The sequence below is a fragment of the Macrobrachium nipponense genome, chromosome 14 (genome assembly GCF_015104395.2).
Source record: "Macrobrachium nipponense isolate FS-2020 chromosome 14, ASM1510439v2, whole genome shotgun sequence".
NCBI classification, from domain to species: domain Eukaryota; kingdom Metazoa; phylum Arthropoda; class Malacostraca; order Decapoda; family Palaemonidae; genus Macrobrachium; species Macrobrachium nipponense.
The window spans coordinates 70,916,554-70,937,473 of NC_087207.1; the positions used below are offsets into that span (position 1 = coordinate 70,916,554).

At 38.6% G+C, this 20,920-nt stretch overlaps 1 long non-coding RNA gene across 1 annotated transcript; it reads right to left on the reverse strand.

Annotated features, from left to right (window-relative positions):
* Positions 1 to 701: 701 nt before the first annotated feature.
* On the reverse strand, positions 702 to 19,663 carry LOC135226318 (uncharacterized). Its single transcript, XR_010317192.1, has 3 exons — positions 19,579 to 19,663; positions 4,220 to 4,311; positions 702 to 1,556 (listed from the first exon to the last, which is right to left on the reverse strand). It is a non-coding gene; the product is annotated as an uncharacterized LOC135226318 (long non-coding RNA).
* Positions 19,664 to 20,920: the final 1,257 nt, after the last annotated feature.

Below are 20,920 nucleotides of genomic sequence, written 5' to 3' on the forward strand. Positions count from 1 at the left end.
CCGACGGGAAGAGCAAGAAAGAAAGATCTGGCAAGAAGGGAGATTAGAAGAAAAATCTGGCCAGAAGGGCGATTAGGAGAATTTGGCAAGATTGGGAGATTCGAAGAGAATCTAACAGGCAGAGCAAGAAGAAAAATCTGGCAAGAAGGAAGATTTGAAGAAAAAATAACACGGGCCAAGCAAGAAAGAAGAAAAAGTTGGAGAGATGGAAGATTTGAAGAAAATCTAACAGCATGAAAGGAAACGAAATGGGCTATTTTAAGGCCTGAAGTAAAAAGCTTTAAGAATTAAATTTTCTTTATTCCTCGCAGTGTTTTCAGATGCCACAAGAATAATTCCTATCAATTCACCATTTTAGATAGTAATTTAAAATGTTTACTTTTTTTATTTATATGCATTGTTAGTCTTCTCACTTTTCTGTTCACATCTTGCTGTCCATTTTGTTCTATCCCCTCTGTAGGCGTTTCTCGTAACGTGGCTCTGTCTACTGGCAAGTTGATTTATCTTACTCTCGTTTCTTTCTTTTAAAGGGGCTCTCCCAATATGTCATCCTGCTGTCTAATTTAGACACCTTGTAGGGCGTAGGCCTTGCTCTCTCCAATCTCTTCTGATCATGACTTTCTCTTCAGTCAGTCATCCTCCTAATTAACGACTTTTTGTGGTGTGTGCTTTTCTCCAATCTTCTTCTGATCTATTGACTTTCTCTTCAGTCAGTCATCCTCCTAATTAACGACTTTTTGTGGTGTGGGGGGCTTTCTCTCCAATCATCCTGTTACCCCTCTCTGGCTCTTCTGGTAGTTCCCCTCTTTCTAGTAGTGTAGCGCTCTCTACAATCAGTTATCCAACTGTCTCGCTCCTCTCTCAAGGCTCTTCCGGTCATTTCTTCTTCCTTGTTGTGTGTGTGGGAGTTTGTATCCAGCCAGTCATCATGCTCTCACTATTCCATGTAGCGTGTGGGGTTCTCTCTCCAATCAGTCATATCCTTGTAGTGAGTGGATGTCAGGCCTTCTCTCAAGGCTCTTCCGGTCGTTTCTTCTTCCTTGTTGTGTGTGGGGGGAGTTTGGATACAGTCATCATGCTGTCTCACTAATCCATGTAGCGTGTGGGGTTCTCTCTCCAATCAGTCATATCCTTGTAGTGAGTGGAGCTTTTTTTCTGCAGTCAGTCTTCTTGCCGTCTCTCATAGCTCTTCTGGTAGTTTTCTCTCTGGCCCCCTTGTATTGCTTGTGTATAGCTTTCTCTCCAGTCACGCATCCTGCTCTCCTTTTTTTTTTTTTTTTTTTTTTTTAGCACTTCTGGAAGTTCCTTTCTTGTAGTGTGCTTTTCTCTTGTCAGTCATCCTGCTGTTATCTACTTATCATTGGTGTGTAGTGTTTGTTCTTTCTCAACTGTTTGAGTGCTTCCATATCATACTTTCGCTGGGGGGTTCTCTCACGACTTCTTGGCCATGGCTTTCTTCCTGGCCAGCTTTAAAAACAAACATAAAACACTACCGTTCTTATGATTGGCTTAATGTAGTTATTCTTTAGCTCCTTCCTTGGGACTGGATTACATTTCTGTAAAATACAGAAAAATGGGATTACAAAAACAGAAAAATGGGATTAGAAATAAGGCAGAACAGCTATGCATACATTCATACAATATAAGGTACCATACATAGAATATACTAAGCAAAGTTAACCAGCGCCTTAAAGGTCGTAGAGCACAACTCAGACTGGGAATGGAAATATATCTGCATATTAAGTTACCCAGTGCTTTAAAGGTTGTAGAGCCCAACTCCTGGTTTATATCAGAACTCAAAAGTTAATGTCAAACTGTTATGCACACATTCAACAATATAAAGAATATGCTAACCAAATTCCCACAGCCCTAAAATGTCGTAGGGAACAACTCAAGCTACGAAATCAGTTGAGGCACATTCTAGAAACATATAAAAGAAAAAAAACTATAGCAGACTTGATCTAGAAACATTTAAAAAATAAAAAATAAGCAAATTGAATACTATCTCACAAGAGTAAGGCATTACAACTTGAAAGTACAATTGACATTTCCTCTACTAAAAAAAAAGTACAATTGACATTTCCTCTACTAAAAAAAAAGAAAATAGTCACAGAGACCACTGCAGACAGCAAGTTAGTATTGCTTCAGTACACTGCATTATACTTGACCACTTCATTGAACACGAGTCCACTGGGTACACCTTTGCAGCACTGATGATTGCTCTTAGGGGACTATTGATATGATTTTCCTTATATAATCCAACAGACCTTAAAATGATTGGCTTTCAGGCATCCATTAATGTGTTCACTGGCACCGACATATATTGGTAGGTGCTTGCTGAACTACACATCGTAAATTGTCAATATGTCAGCAGCCTCTGATATGTCTATTCAATAAGCATTACTATAGAAATCTGCAACAGATTGAAACCAGCCGATTGGGTTAATTACTGGTAGGGTAGTAGGGAGCAGTGACTGGAATACTTCATCTTAACTTGGGACAAAATATAACTTACTAAAAGATAATGTTGGGGGTCGCATCACTAAGACTCATGCATCATAAATGGCAACGTCGCGGCTGATGTCACTTGAACATCCTAGCTGGCTCACTGTTGTAGTCAACTTTGCACTTCCCTAGCACTTGCCTTTTTGCTCTAAAAGGCTTCCTTCAATTAAGCAGTCTCAGCTTGTTACAGCATGTAAGCTAGGCAATAAGATTCAAAAGTGAGTGAAGTAAAGATGTTGGGAGTTACATCCAGTATCCGCCCATGATCTTGCATAATGTCCCTGCATGGTACATAAGTATGACATGGAGCCAGTAGCGATACTAAACAATTTAAGCACTTGGGCCTGTCAGAAACATATGCCATGATACATGCCTTGTGTCACCTTACGTGAACTTTATGTATCATTCTGCTTATTAAACCTGTCAGAGGGTCATATATTTTTTTAAATACCATATATTTTCATGAAGAAATGCATAGCAAAGCAATGTCAAAATCTTGAATTTTTGGGAAGGACCCGGCACGTGGATATCAACCTCTGACTGTACATAGGGCATACCCACACTCTCTAGATGGGCCTTCCAAAGCAAATTATAAAAAATATGTACATCTTATACACCGATGAAAAATTGTGAAAGAAGAATGACTACTACTACTTCATCAAACATGTAAGGTATACTCAAGGAGAACATTACATCTATGATGCGTAAATTGTGAATGGAGTTTTTTTTCTTGAAATCTACACTGATGAGAAGTTTTATTGCTGTTCCCTGTAATCTGGTACTTCTGTGAAGGGTCAATTGTACCTGTAACTTTCCTTACCCGAATTCGTCACTTGCCAATGCTGTGCTGTTGACTCAAAACACCTATCATCATCCCTGTATTCACTGAAGAACTAATGGTCCCACCGAGTCTTTCTTGTCCAAGAAGAAAATTATCTCTCATGGTATCTGATTCAGTTTCCACATTTAACAGTTGAAGGCATCCATTACGAACACTGAAGTGTGAGTGGGTTTCTCCTTTTCTCTTACAGTTTTAGACCAAATTGTACCCAAAATTATAATTGTTTATCTCTATGCACTGATACTGTGGCGTTGGCAATTCCTCCATATCTCGTCTTCACGGCATAATTCAGCTCAATTTAGTGGTCATTCGCGCTGTATACCTGTATACGTACATGGTGGTAAAATAACGAAGAGCTAATCTGTTGAAATTAACTTGCAACAGACACCTAGCAGCAAATAATCAATAATGCTAATTCAGCCAAAATATCCCAATTAATCAATGATGCTTATTCAGCCAAAATATCCCAATCAGAAATGCAACAATGGACCATACAAGTAATTAATACTCCACATTTATCCAAATACTGTCCAGACGTTCAATTTGTATAATGAATACCATTTATTAGCCATTCTGGCTACAAAAGGCATGAATAGAAATTAGTGAAATAATGGAAAAGGCTGAATTTCATAGTTTTAATTTGCTTTTTGACTTTTAAACCTTTGGTTGCCGACCTATGTAGCTAACCTGCATAGTATTAAAATACACTGATAATGCTATACTCTAAACAGATGTATAATCGTTTGACATAAACCCTAAGGTTACAGACATATTCATATTTGCATATGTTCATCCCAGTTCTGTTTTGATATTCTACAGACTTGCACTTTAGTCGAAAGGAGTTAATAAATAACCCACTGTTGGCCAACTTACAGTGTTCCAGTTTTGGATGTCCCAAAATAAGATGACCTCTTTTGCATTAAGTAATTTTCACTAACACATGGGCATCACTCTTGGGCTCATAGCTGTCAAAAAGAAATAAAATACCTTAGTCAGTTTCCAAAGAAATCTGTTAAGTCGAAGCTTTCATAAGTATTAAGACAAATGTTATAAATAATGGTCACGGTTCAAGAATGAAGTCAGGTTGTTAACCCCTCCGGTAGTCAAAGGTAATTTCCTCTTGCCTAATTTAGATACCTATGCATTTACACATTCCTCCATTAATACCCTTCACAAATCCGCCTCACTTACTGTGTTTCCATTCCTTGTCTCGTTACTGACTACACGTAACAACTTTCTTCTAGCTCTATCCTCAGTCTTTTTCATTCTGCACAACCTTCATTACATTATTCACCTTCTCTCTTTTAGTTGCTGATGCTGAATTTAAGCCTAGCCAACGATCGGTCATTTCAGTATAACTGACCTTACGCCTTAGCACTGCCGTTTATGATGCTATATAGGACACCACCTAGTCATTCGTTTACTACCTTATTACGGTCCTGTTTTTAGCCATACACCACCATGTCATTCTTTTAATATCCTACTACTGTCCTGTTAATGCATCCACGCCCTCCTGCCAGCTTTCCCAATCATTTGATCTCTCTTCTCTCCACTTCTGTTGCGTGACTTGAATGTCCGAAAACACACGTATGAACAGAGCATGATTACGGCTTCTTCTTACAATGTACCGTAATATGAGTATTAGTAGATGTTTTCGTAAAAATAAAATATAAACTAAAAACCTCCCAAGCAAGAAAACGGGAACTAGACTTCATGACCCAAGTATTGATACTACCCTTGCATGGCCAGTTTCGAGATCGTGGATAAATGTTGGAACACAGAGTAAGTTAGCAAGTTTATACATTCTACAAATCACTTCTCACTGATGGAATTTAAGACGTTATTGCAAAAGAAACCTTTATAAATTCAAAATCACCACACGTGTCGATTTGGATCCCTACTTAAAGCACCATCAAAATCTCAGGTACTTTGCTCATAGTTTCTACTACTTTCTCCTTCTACTCCATGAAACCTGTCAAAAAACGTAAGCTACACCTTCAATTCATATCTTAACCACCAACATATTTCATTATTTTGACTGTCTAGGTATTCATTCTATCTTGAACACTTTGACAAATAATCAAATGAAAAATAATTATTCCTTAATAGTTCCATTAAATGGGCATCCAATGTGTTTAAGTCTCGTCTACGTGTGGCCAAATTATTTTCACTATTTTCTTGAAAGTGTGGGAATCCACATAACACATTTTGTGCATCACTCATTAATCCTTGTCAGCTTTTGTCGAAGACTGATTAGCGTTATGTATAAGTTTTGTAGTTAATAAAAAGTAAAATTTTTCGGCTATATTTTCTTTTTTCAGCTTTCCAAACAAACTAGCAAAGAAATTTTTGTAATTTTATGCACTTCATCAGGGACGTTTTCTAACTCGGCACAGCTCAAAGTCATTCGTGGCTGCGACCGATTATTTAACAAGAAAGATATATTCATTTTCTATGGAGCAGCAAATGAAGATCCCAAAATCAATTTCTTATGAATTGCAAATGATTGATACATATTTTTATGAATACATAACCTTATGTCTATAAATTTGATATTTACCATGTAAATATCAAATTTATTGAAAAAATGCACACTTTATGCATAAATACATACATCTCATTAAGTAAATGAATGCAATATAATTTAAATCATCTGTAAAGGCCTGTAAAGGCAACGAAGTAAATGAATGCAATATAATTTAAATTTTCTGTAAAGGCAACAAAGATCTAGTTACGTAGTGCCTATGTAGAGAACATAAAAATCACAAGTAAATGTAAAATATCAAATTTGAGTGCAGCAATAAAAACCATATGATTTTCCATAGCAGTGACTGTAAAACCGGGACAGCCCATTCTTCCCTTCAAGATGACAATAAGATCTATGGAAAACATTGAACAACTTGTGGCCAACAAGTCTTCTGAAAATCTGAAATTCGCGAATTGTCAAACATGGAGACCATTAAAACTAATTCAATGCCATCTTCAATGCAGGCTACATACTTTGGTAGCATTCAATTTCAACCTTTATTGAGTTAAAAGTACGAAGAACGAACACAGAAATTTAAGCGACAGGCTGAGAGGTCAACTATAGTCCTGAAATACTGTTGTGTGTGTGTGTGTGTGTGTGTGTGTTGGGGGGCTCGAGGGGGCATGATCAAAATAAACATCAAAACGATGTTCCTCTCACTGAAATCTGTCGCCTAAAAATAAAAATAAAATTATATACTAAGGTTGGACAAAGTCCATTCATAAAGGTTGTAATGCCCAGTGAAATAAAGTGACCTGCATATCGAGTGCGCGTAGATTACCCACAAGCTAAATTCCATGTGAACAATAAGTTCAATCTGAATGGAAACAAAAAGCTGAAATTTGTATTTTCATGTATGTACATATATATTTTCCAGTTGAAAAGAGAACGTCCTGTTATTGACATGAAAATACACACTTCTGGAGTTTTTCCGGCCCCTCCCACCTCCCCACAAAAAAAAAAAAATTAATTGATGCCTGATGAGCTTAACACCATAAATGCTGACGGACTATCTTATTTAACTATGATGCTTAAGTTCTGCCGTTTCTTTCAAATGAAGTTCCTCACAAAATAAAGGAACTTTGTAAAAGCCTTTTCTGCGGCTAGGAACATACCAACAATGAAATAAATTTGAGTAACTAATGCTGTAGTACACATTATGCCATATAATTAATTTCATGGAATGCCATATAATTAATTCAACACCATGATAAATTCCACTATTTATTAACGACATAATCATACTGTAAAAAAAAATGGCACTAATATATGAGGTCATAATAACAATCTTCACGCCTTGGTGTCACATACCATCCCAAGCCTTGGAAAAGTTACTTTCATTCTGCATACTTATATAAGGGTCATGGTGAGACCCACTGGGTAACTACAGGCTGGACAACACCATATCTAAATGTAGACTTGACTAACTGGAGACTATAAGTATTCATACACCAAAGTTTTCCCTAAATTAATATACATACAGATTTTTTTAACGCTATACTAAATCAGAAAATAAGAGCACTCTGCTATATATGCCAACCAGGCACAAACTATTCAAAAAACTAAGTTCTAAGGTACATACTGACAGGCATGCCATAACCATCCCTATTTTCCTATCATGGAATTCTCCAAATTTTCTTCCTTCACTCTTCCTAAATTCAATAGTTTTGAAGTAATATTTATCTCGGTTATATGGGGAAAAATTATTTTGGTAGCCTCTCAGCTGTAGCACAGATTTTTAAGAACATATTACAAGAGGTTAGTCAATAAAACTGCAAAAACCTTTGGATAAAAGCCTTCCACTCATAGTATGTTTTTTTTACTGAATGATCAAGAATTCAGGAATTTTATAACTGAAATCTAGTGAAAACTTTTGGGTGGATAATCCTTCATGAACACCACTAACTAGATTTTGATGCAGTTCATACTTAAAATATAATTCTACATTATTACTGAAACTAAATGTAACCGATAATGTCTTCAAAATTTCTTTGGCCGATACCAAAGAGTATAAAATTAGGTTCGAAGATTTCATTAAATATTTTCCTAAAGAAGTACGAAAGCGCACAATGACATGTCAGTGACTTATATTGAAGTAGAGTACTCTATTGTTTGTTTATTTGTATGGTGTTTTTACGTTGCATGGGACCAGTGGTTATTCAACAACAGGACCAACGGCTTCACGTGACTTCCGAACCACGTCGAGAGTGTACTTCTATCACCAGAAATACACGTTTCTGACCTCTTAATGGAAAACCCGAGAATCGAAATCGCGGCCACCGAGGTGGAAGGCCAAGACCATACCGATCACGCCACTGCGGCGCTACAACCCAGTTAGTTTCACCCAAGTATCAGCTAAAACTCCCCAAAAAACCCATTTCACTCTCCAGCAAATTCTTAATTCTGCAAGCACACATGTTGACACTGGTCTGACTTTTTAAGATTATCATTAAACCTAAATGTCACAATAGACAAACAGCACAAAACATGTATCTTACTTTTTAAATTAAGAATAATAGATCATGTCAACAGGAAGACATCCATCATGAGTGGCAATAGCAACTTGGTAATCCCTTTTTACAATATTCATCAATCCATCCAACAATCCAATGGGTGCAACTGCCCTGGATGGGGAAAAATGAAAAGTGAATACAGTACTTCGACATTTATATAAAAAAAACGTGGAAAGATAGAATTCTTACATCTCCTTAAACCATGACAGATACTAGCTGTAACTAATCATACATTCAAGACATAGTGGTTACCACTAACAGTTTAGTATTTAGCAATTATCCTTCCGCGGCCTAATAATTTTGATTTTTGTCCAATCCAGTGACTTTTCTCCTTTAAAATAGTGACTTTTGTTACGATATATCCAAGTATAACCTATAATTACTAGTCCAAAACAGTTACAGTATTACCTTACCATAACTCACTTAAATTTCAATTTATTCAACAATAGGTTTCAGTTAACCCTTATCTTTGCAGTGGGCGGCTAGATGAATCGAGTGCTTCCAAAATGTTTCACTTCACAGATACTGCATATACTTAAATGTTTTCTGCATATACTTAAATGTTTTTCCTGGTGCCTTGAGTAAAAACAAGTCTAGCAATTGCATTTACATACAATTTTACATGTTAGGTTATCTGGGTTAAATAGGTAAAACATTTCATTCACAAAACAAAAAAAATCATTACACACTTGTCCCCATTTAGAACAATTCCAATAAGTGAAAAAGGTAGGCTTGCTGTACAACCCACAGTATTCCAGCGTAAAATCTTAATGGTTGTTCTGTTGATTTTTGCAGGACACCTTAATTTTAATCACTACTACCACTGATTAAGCTATACTAAACATACCGCAAATGGAATTAGCATTTGGCAGTGCATATTCATCTGTCAATGATAAACATTACGCTATATCTACTGGGACAATCAAAATATGATTGGGAACGAACACACTTGCAAAAAACCTCTAAACATCAACAAAGAATTTTGAAAAAGTTTGGGTGGGCTACTGTCACGGTAACAGTAAATTTTTAATACATTCTAGCATGACTTTCGTATTAAGTATATTATGGAGGCTTACGGACAAAGCAACACCTCTCCAATATCCAGAACAGGAATATATGGAGAAAAATCCCCCCTTGCAAAGTCAGTATATGCTAGTAATAGAAAACCATATATACATTTAGTCATAAAACTCTAAAAAAATTGGAGATAGGTCACTTATTCGATACGTAGTATGCCACTGATATATTTGCATGGTTAAATAATAGCACCAAACAGATCATAGAACAGCATCACACTAAATTAATATAAAATTATCAACAAAATATAATGCACTATAGACATATCAAGCAAACTACGACAAAAGACACCTTAAGCTATGGAGTCACATTGAAAATTTACAACTGAAGTTCACTGAAATTCTAAGAGATCCACTTAGGACTAAAGTGGCCCACTAATTTTAAGAGATTTTCAGAGATCCACTTAAGACCGTATGTGCCACACTAATTCTAGGATATTTTATGAGATCCACTACAGAACTACACTGCTGTAACTTAAATAGGCTTGCAGTCAAACCTGACTTAGGGAAACTGGTCCATACCTGGTCAGGGGCCCTTGTCCCTTACTTAACCTAACCTCGGACGACAGGTCCTTACCTGGACAGGGGTCTAAGCCCATAGGCCTCCATCAAACCTGGCCAGAGCACTAGGTGCTTACCTGGCCTTTAACTAATGTTAACAGACTACTTGTCCTCACTTAACCTAGCAAAAGTCACTTTGAAAACCATAAAAAAACCTTACATTGATCAGAACTTGTAGAAGCATGGGATGTTAGAATACATCATTGTATTTCACTATTCTGTATTTTTCCAACCAAAAAACCTAGGTTTCCACTGTGATCACATAATGGTATGAGATAAGGAAATACTGAACTCCAGCACCTCTTAATACTAGGCTACCCTTCTAATTTCTTACAAAAACTAATGTTAGAAACACGCTAAACATAATAAAATGATTAAACTGCCACAGTAACATTACGGTTTAAAGTAAAAATTTACCATATGGCTCAATGTTCAATACTCTCTAAGGTACTATTTTCCTTTAATATTGCAACTCGATATTGGAGTTTTTACGCTGTGCTCTGAAATTTGCTTAGTGCACTTAAAACATAAATCATACAACAATCACAATAATTTACTGTTACAGAGATATTTTCTGTCTTTTTCATTCCGGCATACATTACCATAAAGGCCAGTACCAAACATGGTACTCAAAGAAGTGATAGTGGCATTGTAAAAATCTATCAACCTTATTGCAATCAGGATCAGAGCTTGCAGAAGTAGGCTACCACAGGACGTTAGAATGCATCCTTATTGTTTCACTTGTATTGTAATTTCCCCAACTAAAATTCACCTTCCCTCTCAATTCCCCACTTAATCATGAAAGTCTGAAACACTAAACTAAAAATTCAAAACAGCCAAAACCCACATAAGCCTGCACCATAGGAACCACGACTAAGAACTGAAGCAAATTTTTTCAAGCAATGCTTGAATTCCAAAATGTCACTTAATTGGAGAAACATAAAACTAAAGCACCAATCAGGTTTCACCATTGTTCACATACCCACTACCTGCCTACAATACAATTGGTCAAACAAAGGGTAGAGAGCACCATTCGAGTGACTGTCAAAACAAAGGACCTAGTTATGGCATCACTGCCCTATAGCAAAACATTCCAGTCAGCATTCTTTAATAATGCTGGAATAGCTTCAGTCTATAGCAAGACATTTCAGTCAGCGTTCTTTAATAATGCTGGAATAGCCTCAGTCTAAATCTGAATGTTTTTATTTATCAAGTTTCCCTACAAACCTCGTTTCAACTATTAGTAAGGACCACAGATCTAAAGTGACTGCTACCACCTAACAATTACTACAGATTCACCATTGTAACTTTCAGTTCCCACCCTATTGTCCTTATTTCCTAATTTTGAACTAATTTACTAAATAAGGCAACCTATAGTCGTAAATGCTGTAGAAACTACTAGTTAAAAGACTAAGTTGAATGCAAGACAGCCTATCCTTGCCTAGTATAGGACAGTGTTAGTGGCTAGGTAAGGCCTAACCTAACTATGACAAATGTCACAACAGCCTTACCCTACTAGGCCTAAATTCACCAACAGTAGCACGAAATGGGACAACTCATCGCCGCCATCTCATCGCCAGCCAACTCATCACCGCCAACTCATCTCCGGCCCAACTTATCCCCGGCCCAACTTATCTCTGGCCCAGCTCATCTCCAGCCCAACTTATACCTGGCCCAACTCATCACCGGTCCATCACACACACACACACACACACACACACACACACACACACACACACACACACTGCAAGGCAGTGTAAATAAAAACGAAACAACAGTTACTCAATTACCAATCCTGCTATTTGTAAACAAAAATACCGAACTATGAAATCAAAGTTTAACAAAAACGTTAGTAATTTTTAACCTTTCAACGCATGACGACAATTACTCAATTACCAATTACAAACAAAAGTACCCAAGTATGAAATCAGATGTTTGTCAACAAAAACGTTAGTAATTATTAACCTTTCGATATATCACTTTTAGTTTTACATTCTTTCAGTAAACCCATTACAATGGAGACAATTTTAAGTCAGAGGGGCAAAGCGAAATTTTCTCATGATGGCGGTATTTCTACAGAAGCAATCCGCTGTGGCTTAGACTATGGCAATTGACTGATTCCTATGTTATTTTAGTTACTGTACAAGATTTAAAAGTAATATCCATTCGGCCGGCTGTAACTAAGCAGTAATTGACCTTTGAAAGTTACATAATAGCCGCACCAAACTCAAAGGTATATTAAAGTTTAGTTCCAACCAAACGAAAAAAATACTCCTTACAACCCTTGTAAAGCAACTAAAATAACATAGAAAATGTCAATTGCCATAGTCTAAGTCACCGAAGAACGGTCCTATAGGAAGGTACCAAGTATTCGTTACGGTGAAGGAAATGTAAACACAGCCGCCATGTTTAAATTCCCCAACCACCACGGAGCCAATATGTTCACAAATGGGGGGGGGGGGGGGTGGGGGTCATACAGGTGGTGGGCGGAGTAAGGTGGAAGGTAACTGAGTTTGTCCTTAGCAGCACCCCACTGAATAGTAACATACCTTGACGCAACTTTCGGCGAAAGCCTAACACTCACTTTCCTAAAACATAATTAAGAATAATGTTTGGACCTTACCTTAAAGGGGTGGAGGGTACAAAGCAGCAGCTGCCTTTAAGAATGCGTGGAGGCGGGTCTTGGGTTCCTCAAAATGCAGCTTGAAATAAGCAACAGCCAAGTACCCGACGAAGTTATACATTCTCCTCCCGTATCTTTGGAGTCGACTGCCGGAGTTCCCTCCACCTCCTTTCAATAGTATTAGTATGGGCACGGTTTCTGGGTCCACAAAGTTCATCGAGTGGTTGACTGTCAAGTGGACATAACCTTCATCTCGCAGGCAGTCATAAGCCCTCCAACAGTCAGAAATAATAGTGGTACCCGGCACAATGTATCTTTGATAACTGCAAGCAGAGTCCCACTCGTCCTGTCGGGTACGGGAACAACGAAAAACTCCCGGTCTGCCTGCAGATACCACCGAATACCCACTGGCCTTCGATGAGGCGACCTACGTTTGTATTTTCTTCTCCCAAACTTCGCCTCATCGATTTCAACAATTGTGCTGGGCCCACCTATTTGCTTCTTCTGTTGGAAGCACCAATTAACTATGACCTGAAATAAACAGTCAGTGTTAGGGGAGGTAATTAAGTAGGGTAAATTCATAATAATACAAGGCAGGTTGTGTATGAGAGAGAGGGGGGGGGGGGTGAGAGCGGGGGAGAAGGAGGGGTATGATTGGAAAATGGTGAGGGGGATAGCAAAATACTTACTTCCCGGGAGAAGCTGGCCCAATCATTAATTGTCGAGTCCGACAGTCCAAGTTCTGTTCTAGCAACCTTGTAAGAAAAAAAATCACTCACATACAGGTATGACGGAAGAACAGAACTGTCTCAACATCAAGGTGGGACCCAGAGAACCAAGTGCCCTTAAACAATGAAAAGTAGTAAGAACAGCGTTTTTTCGCTTTCTTACTATGTGGTCGATAAGACCGTCACACCTAAAGGTAAACGTGGAGGGAAAAATACCAATTATAAACATGAAAATATGGAGTAGGTCATAAATGGTATAGGGTGTAATATAATATTGCCATGAATCTAGGGCCGGGTCATATCACGGTTACATGTAGAATCCAACAAACTATTTGTAAGGTATTTACCTAAAGCACTTTTTTTTGCAGATCTAGGCGGCACTCATTCCACAATGGGGGCAAAAGACCTGCTTCCTCAGGAGGCCGTGGTCCTGGCATAAACAGACCAGCCGTTCATAATTACCTGAGTAATAGGCAGAAAAATTTTGTAACTGAATGGGGGCAAAAGACCTGCTTTCTCAGGAGGCCTGTGGCTGGTTCTGGCACCGATAGTCGTGGTCCGGCAAAAAAACCGATTAGCGATCATAATTACCTGAGTAAAAGGCAGAAAAATCTTTGTAACTCATGTAACAATTGTTACATGAAGTTGGCAAAGAGTTCCTGGTGAGGGCTGGGACGAGCGTGAAGTAGATGCAGCAGTGGATGTCATGGCTGGCAGATTCAACAGTGTTGGAGTTCTACAGTTAGGAGGTGGCCAGGAGGCCAGACCGTAGAAAACAGGGTAGGAGAGGTGGGGTAGAGTAGTAAAAATGCTTTGATGCTATTGGTTGAGGCAGGGTGGGGTGAGGTAAATGAACAAGCACTTAACAAGATAAGTTGGCAATGTTAAGGGTAATAAAAGTAAATGGGTAGTTAAGGAACTAAATGTAAATGTGGGATGGGTTCAAAATATGAATTAATACAAATACATTATAAGGGGGCCCAGGAGGGGGTGGGATTTCAAGTCCTGGGTGGTAAATGTGTAATAGGGCGAATAAGTTTGTGTTAATAAATACAAAAGACCAAATTAACATTAGGTTAGCATATAACAAAACTAATTTAAACTTTGTAGGGGATGTTGCCTGACCAGGGGTGGGGTGGGGTTGACCTGCTGTAACCCCCCTTAAAGAACCAAACCAACCTAACATAACCTAACCTAGCAGGGGATGTAACCTTACCTAGTAGGGAACTTAACCTAGTAGGCAATGTTGCCTGACCCCCAGTACCCCCCCTTAAAGGCCTAACTTAACCTAGTAAGGAAATAGTAACCTAACCTAGTAGGGAATATTGCCTGACCAGGGGGGCTTGCCCCCCCGTAGCCCCCCTTAAAAGGCCTAACTAAACCATAAGTAAAAGGAACCGTAACCAACCTAACCTAGTAGGGAAATACTAGGCCTAATGTAACCTAGTAAGGAATGTAACCTAACCAACCTAACCTAGTAGGGAATATTGCCTGACCAGGGGGGCGAAGAGGGGGGCTTCGCCCCCCCGTACCCCCCCTTAAAGGCCTAACCTAACCTAGTAAGGAACGTAACCTAACCTAACCTAGTATGGAAATACTAGGCCTAACGTAACCTAGTAAGGAATGTAACCTAAACAACCTAACCTAACCTAACCTAGTAGGGAATATTGCCTGACCAGGGGGGCTTCGCCCCCCGTACCCCCCCTTAAAGGCCTAACCTAACCTAGTAAGGAATGTAACCTAACCAACCTAACCTAGTAGGGAACATTGCCTGACCAGGGGGGCTTCGCCCCCCCGTACCCCCCCTTAAAGGCCTAACCTAACCTAGTAAGGAACGTAACCTAACCTAACCTAACCTAGTAGGGAAATACTAGGCCTAACGTAACCTAGTAAGGAATGTAACCTAACCAACCTAACCTAACCTAACCTAGTAGGGAATATTGCCTGACCAGGGGGGCTTCGCCCCCCGTACCCCCCCCTTAAAGGCCTAACCTAACCTAGTAAGGAATGTACCTAACCAACCTAACCTAACCTAACTTAGTAGGGAAAATTGCCTGACCAGGGGGGCTTCGCCCCCGTACCCCCCTAAACCCCCCCAAAGGCCTAACGTAACCTAGTAAGGAATGTAACCTAACCACCTAACCTAACCTAGTAAGGAATGTAACCTAACCTAACCTAACCTAGTAGGGAATATTGCCTGACCAGGGGGGCTTCGCCCCCCCGTACCCCCCCTTAAAGGCCTAACCTAACCTAGTAAGGAATGTAACCTAACCTAACCTAGTAGGGAACATTGCCTGACCAGAGCCCCCCGTAACCCCCCTTAGAGGCCGAACCTAACCTAGTAAGGAACGTAACCTAACCTAACCTAGTAGGGAAATATTAGGCCTAACGTAACCTAGTAAGGAATGTAACCTAACCAACCTAACCTAGTAGGGAATATTGCCTGACCAGGGGGGCTTCGCCCCCCACCCCCCGTACCCCCCCTTAAAGGCCTAACTAACCTAGTAAGGAATGTAACCTAACCCAACCTAACCTAACCTAACCTAGTAGGAGGGGAAACATTGCCTGACCAGGGGGGCTTCGCCCTCCACCCGTACCCCCCCTTAAAGGCCTAACCTAACCTAGTAAGGAACGTAACATAACCTAACCTAGTAGGGAAATACTAGGCGTAACGTAACCTAGTAAGGAATGTAACCTAACCAACCTAACCTAACGTAACCTAGTAGGGAATATTGCCTGACCAGGGGGGCTTCGCCCCCCCCTCCCCCCCCCCCCGTACCCCCATTAAAGGCCTAACCTAACCTAGTAAGGAATGTAAAACCTAACCAACCTAACCTAGTAGGGCAATATTGCCTGACCATGGTGGCTTCACCCCTGTACCCCCCCTTAGCGGCCTAACTAACCTAGTAAGGAATGTAACCTAACCAAACCTAACCTAGTAGGTGGTAACCAAGTAGGGATGTTAACCCCCCCCCCCCCCCCCCCCCCCCCCCGGCCCCCACCCCCCCCCCCCCCCCCCCCCCGGTATCCACCCTTGAAGAACTAACCAACCTAGCCTAACCGGGTAACCCCCTTCAAGGAAGTAAAACTAGTAGGTAAACCAACATATAACAAACTAAACCTAAGGGTATGTTGCCTAACCGGGGGATGGGATTCGGCCCCCAGTAGGTAAAATGACATATAAACCTAACTTTGATGGGTGTGGAAGTGTTGTAAAATGTAAAAAGTAACCATACATAACTGCATAATAGTAAGGAAACTGGAAGGGAGGTGTTAAACTGTTAAATGTCCTGTAAAAGTGTATAATGGAATATATTGAAATGTAGGTTTTATAAGAATAATGGCAAACTATATATTTAAATATTATATATTGAAATGTAGGTTTTATAATAATAATGGCAAACTTTAATATAGGTATTGGTATCGGTGAGAAATGCATTGTAAATGGTGTAACGTAAAGAGCCAGTCGTGAATACTGGAAAGGGGAGGGATTGACTTGTGTATAAATGATATAGGGAGTGTGTATGTAATATGCAACGCAATGTGTAATTTCACGTAACAGGTAGGTAGGTAGGTATCGAAACGTCCTAAAACTGAGTTTCTATATCAACACGTAGGCATTTTAGGTGTCTGTCCTCAATTATAACATAATATTTCAAGTTATATATGGTGAAATGATTAGGTGGGGATATTTCAAAACAGTTATTATACAAATACTATGGAAAAATGAAAAGGAATAAACACTAGAATTCACATAACATGTTTAATAAACAAATTAGGTAAATGCTTTTATGTAACTCAACGTATGGTTACCAGCCAGGGTTCCCAGATGACACCACTACCAACCAGCCAAAGTCTACCATGAAACCAGCCAAAATCCCGCCAAATGGAAATCCAAACCAACCCAAATAACCGGCAAATATATGTGCGTTATATCTATCTTTATAAATGCATATTTTTTATCATATATATGCTTGTATAGCGGCATCATAGTTTTAGTTAGATAATATAAACTAATATAAGAATGCAGGAAAAAAACGAGAATGAATTGAAATTTTGAAATGAGGCTCGTTCTCTGAGAATCCGGCAGCCTGTTTTGTGGTCATCTGGTGTGTGTGTATTTTTATTTTAATTCCATCTACATATTTTGCTTAAATGTTACCAAGTTTTTACTGAAAACCTATTCAAATTCCCCAGATTTTCCTGAAAACCTTCAAAAATTCCCAATCTGGGGAGAGATTCCTCAAACGTGGGATCAGTGTTTAGCTCAAATAGAGTGTTTGAAAACCAGCCAAAATACCACTAACCAGCCAAAGTGAATTTTTACCCACCAAATTAGGAAAAAAAGCCAAATTTGGTGAGAAACTGCCAAATCTGGGAACCCTGTTACCACCCAATCCTTCACTCAGTCCGGTAGCAATGTAGGGTCATACTGTAACGTGTTTGGCTAAATACATATATCCCTCCCGTAAACCCCATTTTCTTTCCTCACTAAGAAGTCTGAGTTTAGGCCAAAAGCTCCCTTACAGTTAGCGCATGCGCAGTAGCATTAGCGCATGCGTAGTAGGATTCATTGTTGTGGTAGTAGTGTTAGTAGACAAATATGGATGTGGAACGGCTCCACTATCGCTAGTTTTGTTATTTCTTATTTCCGCCTGTATTTCGTGTTTTTAAGTGATAAATGTGGGAAATACCACAATAACACGGCAAAATCTCCCCCAAGTGGTTTCTCCCCACCCCACCAAAACCCCGTTCCCAACTGGGGGTCCCCCCTTACCGTAGGATAGAGTTGGGGTTTTGTCCCCACCCAAAACCCCGGTTCCCAATGGGAATCCCCTTTACCGTAGGATAGAGTTCAAAGGTAAATTAGAGTCGTCCGAATAAATATTACTTCTAATTCTTGTTCAGGAGGTAAAACTGCATAGAAAAACCGCAACTGCCATACTCTGGGCCGCCGCGGATAGGTACACTAGATCTACCATGATGGCTATTTGTTCATTTTCGACAAATTCAGCAAAACAGACAGCAATTTGATGTTCTGGAAATGTGATCAGCTCGGCAGGTGTAAAGCGAGAATACACACAAGATTTGGAAACGTAGTTAAAGTCTTGAATATTCACACCCATGACTCTTCACCGATAAAAGTAGAAGTAGAAAGGACAACTACAAAAATTAAAACCAGAGCTGAAGAGACGATGGAAAACCCAAGTGTAGTGATGAATGAAGTTTTATGTAATGTTGCCCAAGCGGTGCAAGGATCACTCCCGAATTCGTCGGCTCTAAAGAAAACTATTCGTCGGAAACGGAATCAGATTAGTGCCTCTCCGCCAAATCCAGTTGACCTAAATCATTTATATTTTCATGGATTTTTTGTCTTTAATTATATGGTGTTAATTTATTTTTAGTGTCATGAAAGAGTCATACTTGATTCTGAATAAAGGTGTTTTTAATATTTACTGAATTTCATTAATCACTGCTGGGAATGAGTTGGGCCAGGGATGAGTTGGGCCAGGGATGAGTTGGGCCGGGGATGAGTAGGCGGCGATGAGTTGGCGGCAATGAGTTGGTGGTGATGAGATGTACCCCATTCCAGTAGCATGCCAAATTTGGAGTACTCAAGTGGTCTCCCTCTCATAGCCTAGCCTCCCGTCAAGGTTAATCGACATCGACCCTAAACTATTTTGTGAATAAACTTTTGTCTAGTAATACTGACCGTTGCTGGCTGTGCAAATCAATTGGTTATTAGAGGTTGTCTTACTATATTTAGGAAAAAAGTTGCTAGAATCAACTGATCACCACACCATCTACCTACTAAGGTCAGTAGTCTGCAACCTCAGTTTCTTGTCTACAATATGTTTTGTTTGTTTGCATGGAACCAGTGGTTTTTCAGCAACAGGACCAACAGCTTTTGTCTGCAATATGTTTGTGGACATATCTCGCCTGATAAATACCTGAAATTATGTTCTCTTTCGGTATAAGACCAAATATTGTTCAATTAGGCAAAACGTCAATAAGTAGTCTTCGGATACACTGTTCAATTAGGCAAAACGTCAATAAGTAGTCTTCGGATACACTGCACACTGGAACAACCCTTACTATTTATCATTCCTCTGAATAAACAACTCGCGAATTCGCAAATAAATGAGTTTTCCTAACGGTATAACTAATAACTAAAGAAAACAAAGCAAATGCTTATGTAAATACCTAGAACTAGTATCATATAAAATGAGCGTCATCTGTCTAGATCCGGGATCCTCCTGATATTCAACCACCGCCATCTTGACATCCTCTGCCAGTAGAAACCATCTCAGTTCAAGGAGTAAATATGTTCAGTGAAAATACAAAGCGCCATCTATGAGCTAAATTACAAGATGAAGAAAGGTCTAATTCCTCACAAAACCAAATGGTCTGTATTTATCGCATTCTCGATGCCAGCTTTGAAGCGTTGGTAATTGTCTCCATATATTTTATATGAAATTCTTTTAAAACATTGCATTTTCCTTTGTTTGCAGAATAATGTTGTGTCATTTCAGTTGTTACGCCTTTTACTTAAATTTATTTGGCCCTGAGTAACATTTTGACTAAAAGGACACTCAAAAGCCTTTTTTTTATTTTAATATAGTTTCATAGCTTGTAATTACCCACGTTCTTACGTGCGATAACTGTTGATGTGGTACATGGCTGGAGAGGGTTTCTGAAGTATTTCGTGATCACGGCGCAATCCAGGTCTAAACACATATCATAATCCAGCATTCCTGCTTTAATAGGTACGGCAGCCAGAGGAGCTCTATTCACATGGACGTGACCCGGTCGGTCGGTTATCAAGAGGAGATTCTCTCATTAATTTTGGCCTCCAGAAATCCAGGATTAATAGAGTACACTCTATTAATCCTGCAGAAATCGTAGTCGTCCTTAGACAAGGTACGACTGCACAAAGCATAAACCAAAATGGCCTACAAGCACGACTATTACGATAAATCCTGCTCAACTGTAAATATGATTCAAAAGCTTATTCAATCTTTCAGACATATATACTTCGCATTAAAATATTTATTAAAGATGTGAAGCGAGTGATAGTTAGAATCCAGGTCAAAATGTGTTAATATTGATTAATACGTATTTTACTTTAATGAAACAAACACTAACTGAGTACCAAGCATGAGTGGGGTCATGTCTTATGACTGAATGTCGTGAAAGCTATTTGATATATATATATATATATATATATATATATATATATATATATATATATATATATATATATATATATATATATATATATATACTACATTATATATATATCATACATATATATATATATATATATATATATATATATATATATATATATATATATATCTATATCTATACATACACATACATCATATATATATATATATATATCTATATATATATATATATATATATATATATTATCTAGATATATCATATATATATATAATATATTATATATATATAATAATATTATATTATATCTATATATAGTATATATATATTATAATATGATATATATTATATTATATAT